This window comes from Schistocerca cancellata, chromosome 5, assembly GCF_023864275.1.
Source record: "Schistocerca cancellata isolate TAMUIC-IGC-003103 chromosome 5, iqSchCanc2.1, whole genome shotgun sequence".
Lineage (NCBI taxonomy): Eukaryota > Metazoa > Arthropoda > Insecta > Orthoptera > Acrididae > Schistocerca > Schistocerca cancellata.
The window spans coordinates 398440101-398453963 of record NC_064630.1 but is presented as its reverse complement, the minus strand read 5'-3'; positions in this window follow the sequence as shown (position 1 = coordinate 398453963).

The window sequence follows — 13863 nt, the reverse complement described above, 5'->3', positions numbered from 1 at the left end:
TACACCATTATTTGCCGCCCGCTCCATTTCCCTATGCACAATTACCAAATTACTACTTCGAATGTCTGTTAATTCACTACACAGTGGTGCTGATAAGCTACGCTCGTCGTCACTATTATTTCTCAGTTTACTTTGAAGCCTAGTGTTACGTTTTTCACACGCCATTACTGTCACAATATTTCACACGACAACACAGAAAAACACAATTTGAAGAGCAACAATAAGAGAACACATTAACATAGCACTGAAAATAATATCTCGTTAATTGCAAGCGCAGCTGCGAAATACTTGGTGCAAATCTACATGCATGCCACAACTGTTTTACTGTACAACAATGAAAGGCTGCAACTACAAAGGAGATTCTCCCTACAATTACTCGCTAGCAATAAATAAAATCTACACTAATTACACAAACTACAAGAAAAAATCAGAAGATTCCAGTGAGGTATCCTCGGCTAAGGGTCGCCATATGAAACGTCCCCTTAGAACAAATTATACAAGACTGTGCTTAAACTGACATACAATATTTTTAGCGCAACGCAATCTGACTTTCAAAAATCCCTACAAAAGAATGGCCCTGACTAACATTAACCTATACCTTTCACAAATCACTTACCTCACAAAAATCTTCGTTACTCAAACTACTGCAATACAGCGAGCGCCACTACTGCCAGCTAAATAAAAGATTCAAACTACGGAAGGCACTAACTACTGATAGGCATAGTTAGCAATTGAAAGATGTTAATAGAGAACAAACAATGTATTTACCTTAACATCATAATATATATAGTAGTTCATGACATCCAGTTTTACAAATTTCAAAACTCCGCCATCTCTCTCCCCACATCCACCACTGCTGGCGGCTCACCTCCAACTGTGCAACGCTACGCGCTGTTCACATCCAGCTGCCGCTGCCCAACACTACAATGGCAGACAACAATGCAAACTAGCCACAGACTGCACACAGCACAGCCAGTGATTTTCATACAGAGCGCGACGTGGCGTTACCAATAAGAAAACCTAAACAGCCTACTTACACCTCTACAGAAACAAACCCATATGTTCTTCACATAACAAACACTGTGTTATTACCTTTAATCTAATGTTCAAGATCTTAGAATAAATCTTGCATGCTGCATCCATCAAGCTAATTTCTTTGTAATTCCGGCAGTAGCTTTTATCTTCTTCATTAAACAGTGCTGTAACTTTTACTTTCTTATCCTCTCTGTATGACTTTTGCAAACTATATTGAATAGGTTTAGCAATCTAATTTGGAGAGGAATTCCACCGTATTTTAGGACTTTAATGTTGATGCTGCCCATGCCTGTAGCTTTCCTGATTTTAAAGCCATCATTGCATTCGTCACCTCTTCTGTGCACAAGCAGTCCACGTCTCGCAAGTCTACGTATTGCATTTTCGTATTCTCTGTTAAATGCAGAGGAGAGTGCAGATAGGTGGAATGAATACATTGAAAGCCTCTATAAGGGTGAAGATTCGTTTGATGTGATAGAAGAAGAAACAGGAGTCGATTTAGAAGAGATAGGGGATCCAGCATTAGAAACGGAATTTAAAAGAGTTTTGGAGGACTTACGGTCAAATAAGGCAGAAGGGATAGATAACATTCCATTAGAATTTCTAAACTCATTGGGGGAAGTGGCAACAAAACGACTATTCACGTTGGTGTGTAGAATAAATGAGTCTGGCGATATAACATCTGACTTTCGGAAAAGCATCATCCACACAATTCCGAAGACTGCAAGAGCTGACAAGTGGGAGAATTATCGCACAATCAGCTTAACAGCTCATGCATCGAAGCTGCTTACAAGAATAATATACAGAAGAATGGAAAAGAAAATTGAGAATGCGCTAGGTGACGACCAGTTTGGCTTTAGGAAAAGTAAAGGGACGAGAGAGGCAATTCTGACGTTACGGCTAATAATGGAAGCAAGGCTAAAGAAAAATCAAGACACTTTCATAGGATTTGTCGACCTGGAAAAAGCGTTCGACAATATAAAATGGTGCAAGCTGTTTGAGATTCTGAAAAAAGTAGGGGTAAGCTATAGGGAGAGACGGGTCATGTAAAATATGTACAACAACCAAGAGGACAATCAAGAACGAAGTGCTCGTATTAAGAAGGGTGTAAGACAAGGCTGTAGCCTTTCGCCCCTACTCTTCAATCTGTACATCGAGGAAGCAATGATGGAAATAAAAGAAAGGTTCAGGAGTGTAATTAAAATACAAGGTGAAAGGATATCAATGATACGATTCGCTGATGACATTGCTATCCTGAGTGAAAGTGAAGAAGAATTAAATGCTCTGCTGAACGGAATGAACAGTCTAATGAGTACACAGTATGCTTTGAGAGTAAATCGGAGAAAGACGAAGGTAATGAGAAGTGGTAGAAATGAGAACAGCGAGAAACTTAACATCAGGATTGATGGTCACGAAGTCAGTGAAGTTAAGGAATTCTGCTACCTAGGCAGTAAAATAACCAATGACGGACGGAGCAAGGAGGACATCAAAAGCAGACTCGCTATGGCAAAAAAGGCATTTCTGGCCAAGAGAAGTCTACTAATATCAAATACCGGCCTTAATTTGAGGAATAAATTTCTGAGGATGTACGTCTGGAGTACAGCATTGTATGGTAGTGAAACATGGTCTGTGGGAAAACCGGAACAGAAGAGAATCGAAGCATTTGAGATGTGGTGCTATAGACGAATGTTGAAAATTAGGTGGACTGATAAGGTAAGGAATGAGGAGGTTCTACGCAGAATCGGAGAGGAAAGGAATATGTGGAAAACACTGATAAGGAGAAGGGATAGGATGATAGGACATCTGCTAAGACATGAGGGAATGACTTCCATGGTACTAGAGGGAGCTGTAGAGGGCAAAAAGTGTAGAGGAAGACAGAGATTGGAATACGTCAAGCAAATAATTGAGGACGTAGGTTGCAAGTGCTACTCTGAGATGAAGAGGTTAGCACAGGAAAGGAATTCGTGGCGGGCCGCTTCAAACCAGTCAGTAGACTGACGACAAAAAAAAAAAAATCTCTGCCTGCCCTTCTGTACACCAAAGGGATGTTTAGTGTTCGACGTATTATTGCCGCTGTTGTACGTTATTTATCTGCTCTGTTAAGCATTTTCAGTTTCTAATGGGCCACCTCTTGTCTTCCGTATATATCTTCTTCCATTAAGCTTCATAAGTCTGTATTGCACTTCTGAAAACTCATTATGTACCCAGTGGTCATACAGTAATTGTTATCCCCTACAAATATCTAGCTTATTATGTGATTCGTACCTTCATGACGACATTCTCGAATTATTATATTAATTTAAGAAAACTGAATTCTTTAAGAATGTATCTTCATAGGTAGATAGCCAGAAGAACCAGAGTGCTTAATCGAGGTGTCTTTCGAAATAAATTAAAAGAAGGAACAGAAAGAGTACTTCGAAACTAGTGAGGATGAAGTGGGAGGTTTGATTTCGTGTCACATATCAAGGCCAGTGTCAACAAGTCCTATTTATTAAGAAAACGAAGGGGAAGTTTACTGGGTATCTTCTAACATAAACATTAACACGTTGTAGAGATGGTTACGTATTTTCCATGGCTGTCTTCCAAAGACTGTAACTTCCTCACAATATATGTCAATAATTTTGTTGTTAAGCGTGATCAATGCAGCAAAATTTTCTAAGTCAGAAATTCTTGTGTCAGCAGTGTAAACTGTGGCGATAACGATAAAAGTCTTTGGTGACATAACTGAAAAGCAGTCACGTTTGGTGAGCATTTCTCCGTCAGCCTCACTATGAGCAAAGAAACCCATGCCGAATTTCGCAGCTAGTTTCTGATTCATCTCTGCCTCCGTCAATGCAGCTAGGTGAGAGTCCCAGGGCGAAATCAAAATTCAAGTATAGGTCGCACGATACACAAGCTTGAATTATTCTTCTTCAGGATTCTACCAATGAATCTCATTGTGAAACCTGCTGTCCTCTCGCACTGATTTATGCGGTCATTTTATCTCTAATACACATGCACACCAGATTACTGAACTGATTCCAATAACTTGTCGCTCATGGCATCGTCAAACGATACCGTGTTTTTATTCTACATTCAACATTTGTTGATATGTAGATTCAGATTTCAGCTTTGCATTAAGTGTAATTTTCTCCAAGTCTTAAGGTTCCCACCCCTTTTCAGAATCAGTTTCACTGGTGCAAAGTATATCTATCTTGCTGTGACAGTAAGAAACTATACATTATTAACGCAACCTGGCTAACGAAAAACGTGGGTGACTTTAGTAAAACATACTTGTAATAAACCGCGAAACGCAATGAAAGCAGACATGGCAGCATTAATCGGACATGACTTAATCTGACGTCGATCTGTTGTAGAATTTTAGAACATGTTTTTTGCTCGAATATCATGTCGTTTTGGAAACCCAGAATCTACTCTGTAGGAATCAACATGGATTCCGGAAACAGCGATCATGTGAGACCCAACTCGCTTTATTTGTTTATGAAACCCAGAAAATATCAGATACAGGCTCCCAGGTAGATGCTATTTTTCTTGACTTCCGGAAGGCGTTCGATACAGTTCCGCACTGTCGCCTAATAAACAAAGTAAGAGCCCATGGAAATTCAGACCAGGTGTGTGGCTGGATTGAAGAGCTTTTAGCAAAGAGAACACAGCATGTTGTTATCAATGGAGAGACGTCTACAGACGTTAAAGTAACCTCTGGCGTGCCACAGGGGAGTGTTATGGGAAGATTGCTTTTCACAATATATATAAATGACCTAGTAGATAGTGTCGTAAGTTCCATGCGGCTTTTCGCGGATGATGCTGTAGTATACAGAGAAGTTGCAGCATTAGAAAATTATCCGTGGATCTGCAGCGGATAGGCACTTGGTGCAGGGAGTGGCAACTGACCCTTAACATAGACAAATGTAATGTATTGCGAATACATAGAAAGAAGGATCCTTTATTGTATGATTATATGATAGCGGAACAAACACTGGTAGCAGTTACTTCTGTAAAATATCTGGGAGTATGCGTGCGGAACGATTTGAAGTGGAATGATCATATAAAATTAATTGTTGGTAAGGCGAGTACCAGGTTGAGATTCATTGGGAGAGTCCTTAGAAAATGTAGTCCATCAACAAAGGAGGTGGCTTACAAAACACTCGTTCGATCTATACTTGGGTGTTGCTCATCAGTGTGGGATCCGTACCAGATCGGGTTGACGGAGGAGACAGAGAAGATCCAAAGAAGAGCGGCGCGTTTCGTCACAGGGTTATTTGGTAAACGTGATAGCGTTACGGAGATGCTTAGCAAACTCAAGTGGCACACTCTGCAAGAGAGGCGCTCTACATCGCGGTGTAGCTTGCTGTCCAGGTTTCGAGAGCGTGCGTTTCTGGATGAGGTATCGAATATATTGCTTCCCCCTACTTATACCTGCCAAGGAGATCACGAATGTAAAATTAGAGAGATTAGAGCGCGCACGGAGGCTTTCAGACAGTCGTTCTTCCCGCGAACCATACGCGACTGGAACAGAAAAGGGAAACCGAGCGAGGTGGCGCAGTGGTTAGACACTGGACTCGCATTCGGAAGGACGACGGTTCAATCCCGCGTCCGGCCATCCTGATTTAGGTTTTCCGTGATTTCCCTAAATCACTCCAGGCAAATGCTGGGATGGTTCCTCTGAAAGGGCACGGCCGACTTCCTTCCCCATCCTTCCCTAATCCGATGAGACCGATGACCACGCTGTTTGGTCTCCTTCCCCAAACCAACCAACCAACCAACCAGAAAAGGGAGGTAATGACAGTGGCACGTAAAGTGCCCTCCGCCACACACCGTTGGGTGGCTTGCGGAGTATAAATGTAGAATCTGAAAAGCCGTTGAGGAGCTCCTACGAAAGTTCAGCTTATACAAGGTGGTCCACTGATCGTGACCAGGCCAAATATATCACGAAATAAGCGTCAAACGAAAAAACTAGAAAGAACGAAACTTGTCTAGCTTGAAGGGGGAAACCAGATGGCGCTATGGTTGGCCCACTAGATGGTGCTGCCATACTTCAAACGGATATCAACTCCGTTTTTTTAAAATAGGAACCCACATTGTCGATGCTCCAGGAGCAAAGACGATCAAGACAGCGCTGAAGACGCCTCTCATTGAGACAGGTCCGTGGAGAATTGCAATAGATGGCAATATCGTCTACAAAAAGAGAGCCGGAGATGCCCGGCGGGAGACAGGCCTTTATAGGGTTAATGGCGATAGCAAAGAAGATGACGTTCAGGACAGAACCCAGAGGCACACCATTTTCCTGGATAAAGGTGTCCGACAAGGTAGAATCCACACGCACTTTTAAAACTCGGCCGTGTAAGAAAGCCCGAAGAAAACAGTGCAGGCGCCCACGGAAGCCCCATTTGTAAAGAGTACGGAGGATACCAGTTCTCCAGCAGGTGTCGTAGGCCTTCTCCAAATCGAATAACACGGCCACAGTCCGGGATTTCCGCAGAAAACCATTCATGACATGGATGGACAAAGTAACGAGATGATCAACTGCAGGACGCCGCACTCGAAATCCATACTGTGCATTCGTTAGTGAGTGTCGAGACTCGAGTCACCACACCATCCGGGCGTGAATCATACGTTCCATCACCTTGCAAACGCAGCTGGTAAGAGAGATGGAGCGGTAGCTAGAAGGAAGGTTTTTGTCCTTACCGGTCTTAGGTATGGATATGACGGTGGCTTGACGCCAGCGTTCAGGAAATGTGCCCTCTGCCCAGATGCTGTTGTACATTTTAAGCATAAAGTGCTTGCCTGCAAGAGAAAGATGCTGCAACATTTGAATGTAGATGGCGTTTGGCCCTAGGGCGGAGGATCGGGATGAACTGAGAGCATGTTCTAGCTCCCTCATCGTAAAGGCGGCATTGTAGCACGATTTGGAGCAGAGAAGGGTATCGCCCGAGCCTCCTCCGTTCGTTTCCGATGGAGAAAGGCAGGGTGATGGTGAGAAGAGCTCGAAACTTCCGCAAAATGGCGGCCCAACGTACTGGAGATATGAATGAGGTCCACGATGACATCGTCAGCGACTGTCGGGCCGGAAATTGGGGAATGGATCTTGATTCCAGAGAGCCGTTGGAGGTTGGTCCACACGACAGAGGAAGGCGTGGAACAGTTAAAAGAAATAGTGAATGAAATCCAGCTAGCTCTTTTGCTATCCCGAAGAACGAGACGCACACATCTGTTTATATTAACGTTTGTGAGATATTCGACCTGGTCATCACGACTGGAGAAATCTCGTTCTTCGAAGGTCGCCAGGGAAGAGTAAAGGCGCCAGTCAGCCCTAGGAAGCTGACATTTAGTTGTGCAAATGGATGGGGTAGGGGTCAGCAAACGGATAGCACACGGGAAGTGGTCGCTCGAGTAGGTATCATAAATAACGGACCACTCAAGACGACGGGCAAGATGGGCAGTGCAGAGGAATAATTCCAAATGGGAATAGGTGTGCGAGGAGTCAGAGAGGAAAGTGTGTGTTCCAGTGTTAAGGCGGAAGAGATGGTTGAGAAGGTCAGCCACGAGGGTACCTCTCTGACAGGTCCTGGGAGAACCCCAAAGGGGATGATATGCATTAAAGTCACCGAGTAGCAAAAATGGGGGAGGTAGCTGCCCAGTAAGTTGAAGGTAGTCTGTCCTGGTGACAGCGAATGATGGAGGGACATATATAGTACAGAGGGATACAGTCAGGTGGGGAAGGAAAAGGCGAACTGCCACAGCTTGAAGATTGGTAGTCAGCGAGATGGGTTGACCATGAATGTCATCCTGTATGAGCAGCATGATGCCACCATGAGAGGGAATGCCGACCTCAGGGGGAAGGTCAAAACGAATCGGTAAGAAATGTGAAACAGTTGTGCTTGAGAATCACAAGTGAAGCAAGTGCTATTCCATTACGAGAGCAGGATTTCACAGGGCCAGCAATTGCATCTACACCTTTCCGAATAATGAACGAATTTCTCGTGGTGAAGGACTGACCATCTGCAGTACGTGAGACCACGAGGAACCGTGGTGCAGCAGGAAGGGTCTTTGAATCGTTAGCCTCATTGTGTTTACGTTTTGTAGAAGTTGAGTGGGAAGATGATTGACTCATCATGAGGAAATCCCCCATGATCGCCAGTGTCTCTGATGGTGCGCTCCTTCCAACGGGGGGCCCCCTTCCCAAGTGGGCACACCCGCCTTAGGTGATTGTTCACACCTCAGGTCACACCTCCCGAACACCTGACAGAGGGATCAATCAGCAATTTGGGAAGGTTACAGCTCAGGCAGTCACCCCTCCCTGGGCCTGGCCTGTACCAGTGGGTATGTACGAACCCTACCTGTCGACCTGGGGCTGGTAATTACGCGTCACCCAGTCACCTGTTACACGTCAGACGCTTGGGCCGGCCTTCAGGAGTGCACAGGGAGGAAGAAGAGAAAGAGGATCCTCAAACGCCAAAGCGGAGGAACGAGAGGAGAAGGGAAACAAAGAAAGGCCATGGGAGCGAAAAACAAAGGTGAGACTGTTCGCACGTCAGCGACAAAATGCAGAACATTCCCAAGGATACCCCAGATATGTTCCCCAAGGGAGGGGAAAAAAATACCAAATGGATAGACATGCAGCACGGAAGAGAAAAAATGTTGCAAAGGCTCGGGCCCCCTGGTAGCCAAGCACGAACCCACCAAAGAGTGGCGAGCCCCCTGGAAGTGCAAAGACATGTGTGCAGACGCCCCAGACAGAGGCACGACATCTGTCAGGAGGACATTCAGCAGCTCTGTCAATCAAAGCAAAGCTGTATGATTGCTTGCATAAAGGCCAGGGGCGGACAAAAGAATTATTGACTTGCTTAACTTGTGATCTTCTTATCCTTAAATAAATCATCCGATTTGTGTGAAATTTTAATCATTTGTTTTTCTTTACATGTACAAATCTATTGATTTCGTCCAATCTGGATAATTCCTTCGTGGTACGCCTTTCTTTGTCTTGGAATGTGTATTCTTTCTCGATATATATAATTTTATAAAAAGATTGTACACAAAATAGTGTGATGTTTTGTTTTCTCGCTCGCAGTCGGCTTAAAAAGGAAACAGGAAAGTTCCACTTTCGGCTAATTTTGTAATTCTACCCGTCCGCATATCAAAACTATGCGAAATATGCATTGAAGCTTTTATCCTAACAGATCCAGTAGCTGGAGAGATCTCTCTTATACCAAGTATACCAATTATACCAGCCAAGTCACCCATTTATTTTCAACGACTTCATTTCCCCATCAAAGTTTTATTTGGAAGAACAACAAACATGGCTCAAGGTCATAGAGAAGGGGCAAGAGGAGACAGAGAGAGAGAGGGAGGGAATGGACATAGAGAGGGGGAAGGATGATTTGGATGGGGAGGGGTAAATGGAGAGAGAGGGTGGGGAAGAGAAAATCAGATGTTGGGCAGACGGGGGGAGGTGGAGGACATAGACAAAGAGGGGAAGTAGGCAACTGACAGAGAGAGAGGGAGATTGAGATTGGAACATACACTCCTGGAAATGGAAAAAAGAACACATTGACACCGGTGTGTCAGACCCACCATACTTGCTCCGGACACTGCGAGAGGGCTGTACAAGCAATGATCACACGCACGGCACAGCGGACACACCAGGAACCGCGGTGTTGGCCGTCGAATGGCGCTAGCTGCGCAGCATTTGTGCACCGCCGCCGTCAGTGTCAGCCAGTCTGCCGTGGCATGCGGAGCTCCATCGCAGTCTTTAACACTGGTAGCATGCCGCGACAGCGTGGACGTAAACCATATGTGCAGTTGACGGACTTTGAGCGAGGGCGTATAGTGGGCATGCGGGAGGCCGGGTGGACGTACCGCCGAATTGCTCAACACGTGGGGCGTGAGGTCTCCACAGTACATCGATGTTGTCGCCAGTGGTCGGCGGAAGGTGCACGTGCCCGCCGACCTGGGACCGGACCGCAGCGACGCACGGATGCACGCCAAGACCGTAGGATCCTACGCAGTGCCGTAGGGGACCGCACCGCCACTTCCCAGCAAATTAGGGACACTGTTGTTCCTGGGGTATCGGCGAGGACCATTCGCAACCGTCTCCATGAAGCTGGGCTACGGTCCCGCACACCGTTAGGCCGTCTTCCGCTCACTCCCCAACATCGTGCAGCCCGCCTCCAGTGGTGTCGCGACAGGCGTGAATGGAGGGACGAATGGAGACGTGTCGTCTTCAGCGATGAGAGTCGCTTCTGCCTTGGTGCCAATGATGGTCGTATGCGTGTTTGGCGCCGTGCAGGTGAGCGCCACAATCAGGACTGCATACGGCCGAGGCACACAGGGCCAACACCCGGCATCATGGTGTGGGGAGCGATCTCCTACACTGGCCGTGCACCACTGGTGATCGTCGAGGGGACACTGAATAGTGCACGGTACATCCAAACCGTCATCGAACCCATCGTTCTACCATTCCTAGACTGGCAAGGGAACTTGCTGTTCCAACAGGACAATGCACGTCCGCATGTATCCCGTGCCACCCAACGTGCTCTAGAAGGTGTAAGTCAACTACCCTGGCCAGCAAGATCTCCGGATCTGTCCCCCATTGAGCATGTTTGGGACTGGATGAAGCGTCGTATCACGCGGTCTGCACGTCCAGCACGAACGCTGGTCCAACTGAGGCGCCAGGTGGAAATGGCATGGCAAGCCGTTCCACAGGACTACATCCAGCATCTCTACGATCGTCTCCATGGGAGAATAGCAGCCTGCATTGCTGCGAAAGGTGGATATACACTGTACTAGTGCCGACATTGTGCATGCTCTGTTGCCTGTGTCTATGTGCCTGTGGTTCTGTCAGTGTGATAATGTGATGTATCTGACCCCAGGAATGTGTCAATAAAGTTTCCCCTTCCTGGGACAATGAATTCACGGTGTTCTTATTTCAATTTCCAGGAGTGTATTTCCAGTTCCCATACATATTTAGCAACTGTGAAACATTGCCAGGTTCGCTAGTTACTGCATAAAACTGGAACAGCGCCTCTCAGAGCAGCAACAACGAACTCACCTTTACCACCATAATTTCATGCACAGAAAAAAACATACAGGGAAAAAAATATTCCATTTTTTGCTACAGGGTGCTACAGCAACAAGTTTCGAATTTTTTTAGAATAAGAACCACCTTGATTGCGAAATTATTTAACATCAATGACGGGTTTCACCCTTTTGGGACATCATCAGACTGTGTAAAAGTAGCTGCACATGAAATGGAAAATGTAGTACTTGTGTGCACAGCAAAGTGACATCGTGTTGCAAGCGGCTAATGGCTCATACTGCATTTATTTAGTAAGTGTGGAGCTACTTTGTAGTACTATGCTGGAGTCAGCTGGTGTGTTCAAGGTTTACCTTGCATTTTATGTGTTTTCATGACGGATGGATGACATATCCAATTACTAATGTGACCATTTTCCATTTCATATGACTTTGTGACGGATGCGTCTCATATCTAGCTACACTAAAAGGGTGAAATGCGTCATTAATGTTAAATAATTCGCAACCAAAACTGTTTTTATTCTGAAATTAATAATATGCTATAGCAAGGGAAGTCATTTGAGATGGGTAAAGTAAGCAAAAGGTTAGCATTAGTACAAGTTACTGGGGAGAAGTTGGCATCTTACAACAGGTGTTCATAGTCCGCCGCTCGTGGTCTCGCGGTAGCGTTCTCGCTTCCCGAGCACGGGGTCCCGGGTTCGATTCCCGGCGGGGTCAGGGATTTTCACCTGCCTCGAGATGGCTGGGTGTTTGTGTTGTCCTCATCATTTCATCATCATCCAGAAAAGTGGCGAAAATGGACTGAGCAAAGGGTGGGAAATTGTACGGGCGCTGATAACCACGCAGTTGAGCGCCCCACAAACCAAACATCAACATCATCAACAGGTGTTCATATAATATTGACAGAATCAAAGTTATCTCAGAAATGTCAAATTAATGGTCAAGGTAATTTCAATGAAAGAAGGTACGCGAACTCCACTTAATATATTTGTTGCAAAAACATTATGAGAGAAATACACTTAGCCTCGTGGTATCGCACGAACACATGTCGCGTTATACAAAAATGGACAAAGTAATTTGACCAAGTCCATGCACAATAGAAAACATTTGAGAAATTGAATAATATGGGGGAGTGATTTAATTATTTGACGTCTACTTCCTATCGAATAACTGATTCTGTACCACACTTCACGAGAGAAAGAATTAGTAATGACCCCACCAAGCATGTTGCCGATCGGAAACAACATGGTAATTTAATCTCTTAAATCAGTGAAAACATGACCGTATAATATAAACGCCAGACGTATTGTTCGTCGAAGAAGCATATGAATCGTCGAAGCCTAGAGATAGCCCCATTGGCTCACTAGAAATGCCAGTTGCGCGGTAGCATTCAACGCTCGTTGTCATGATCAAAACAAGACATCCACCTCGCACCGCCAGGAACCAGAACAAGTGTGGATGTGAATACAAAGAACCTTTGAAACTACAGGCAGCATGGACAGAGATCGGCCTGTGCTCTGATTGGTGCATTCTACCGGAAGCTATGACCACTTGACTTCCCGTAGACTGCAAAGGTCGTACCAGCTAACCAAAGAGTTTGGAATCTATCTATAGCACAGATTACTACCATGCACAACTTCAGCGATAGGTGACTTCTCGAGATAAAACGAAAATGTTACCGAAAAATGAAAGTGACAATTTAACACGCAACTTTCAATGTATTACTGCATTCCGCAGTAAACAGTTTTTTGGTTACTGATTCCTGTACGACTTTCAGTGGGCTGATGAATTTTCTCGGGTAATCAGCCGAGTGGCGGCGTCGTCTTGTCGCAACGTTTGAATGAGTTTCGTAGCCAGCATCTTCGCCAGAAGATGATAGGTACGAAACTCATTGAAACGTTGCGACAAGACGCTGCCGCCACTCGGGTGATTACCCGAGAACAATTCATCAGTGGAATACGCCGAGAAAGACTGCAACCGCATATTTCAGTGGGCTGCTGCTTATGCCTAATCTGAATCACAATTTATCATATGGGATGGAAACCACTAATCCTAAATACACTTAGCAATTTCCACTCGACATCACGGAAACTGTTGTCGTGAATACCGCTTCCTATGCTGCTGTCATAAATAGGCTATAATTTTCCACCCCTTTATGCATATTAACTGCTCAGGCATTTAAACAGCCAACTGATGAAAGTATTGACGTGTATTTTTTCCTGTGATTGCGAAATGTTACTGAGAGCACGTACACTTCACAGCGAGACTGACAAATTTTTGTGAAACCACACAACATAATTAAAACATAACGAACGAAAAGAAACATTAATTAAACTGTACAAATTAATAGTCTTGCGTTTGCTGCTGTATGGTTGCGACTGGTGACCATAACGTCTGATGAATTACGACGAATCGAATCATTAGAGATTAAGTTCTTCCCCTTCGCAGCGGGATGGACCGGAAAGGAAACACCGATTTTAGACAAGAAGTAAATGCTGAACCCTTTACGATTATAACTGAAAAATGGAGACTGAACTGGAAAGACCATGTCCAATGTGCGTCTGAAATAGGATAAGGAAAGCTGAAATGCTTTATAACCAAATGGGAATAAGAAACGTTGGACGTCCCTTAGAGAGATGTCGTAAATAATTCTGAGGCGGAATAGCTTAAAAGGTCTAATCCTCGCAGATCATGATGATGAAATTTTAATCATGATATCATTTCCTATCCATAAACACACTATTCTGGAAAGCTTGAGGACGAGATAGGTTGAGTATCATATTAACAACTCGGTGGCAA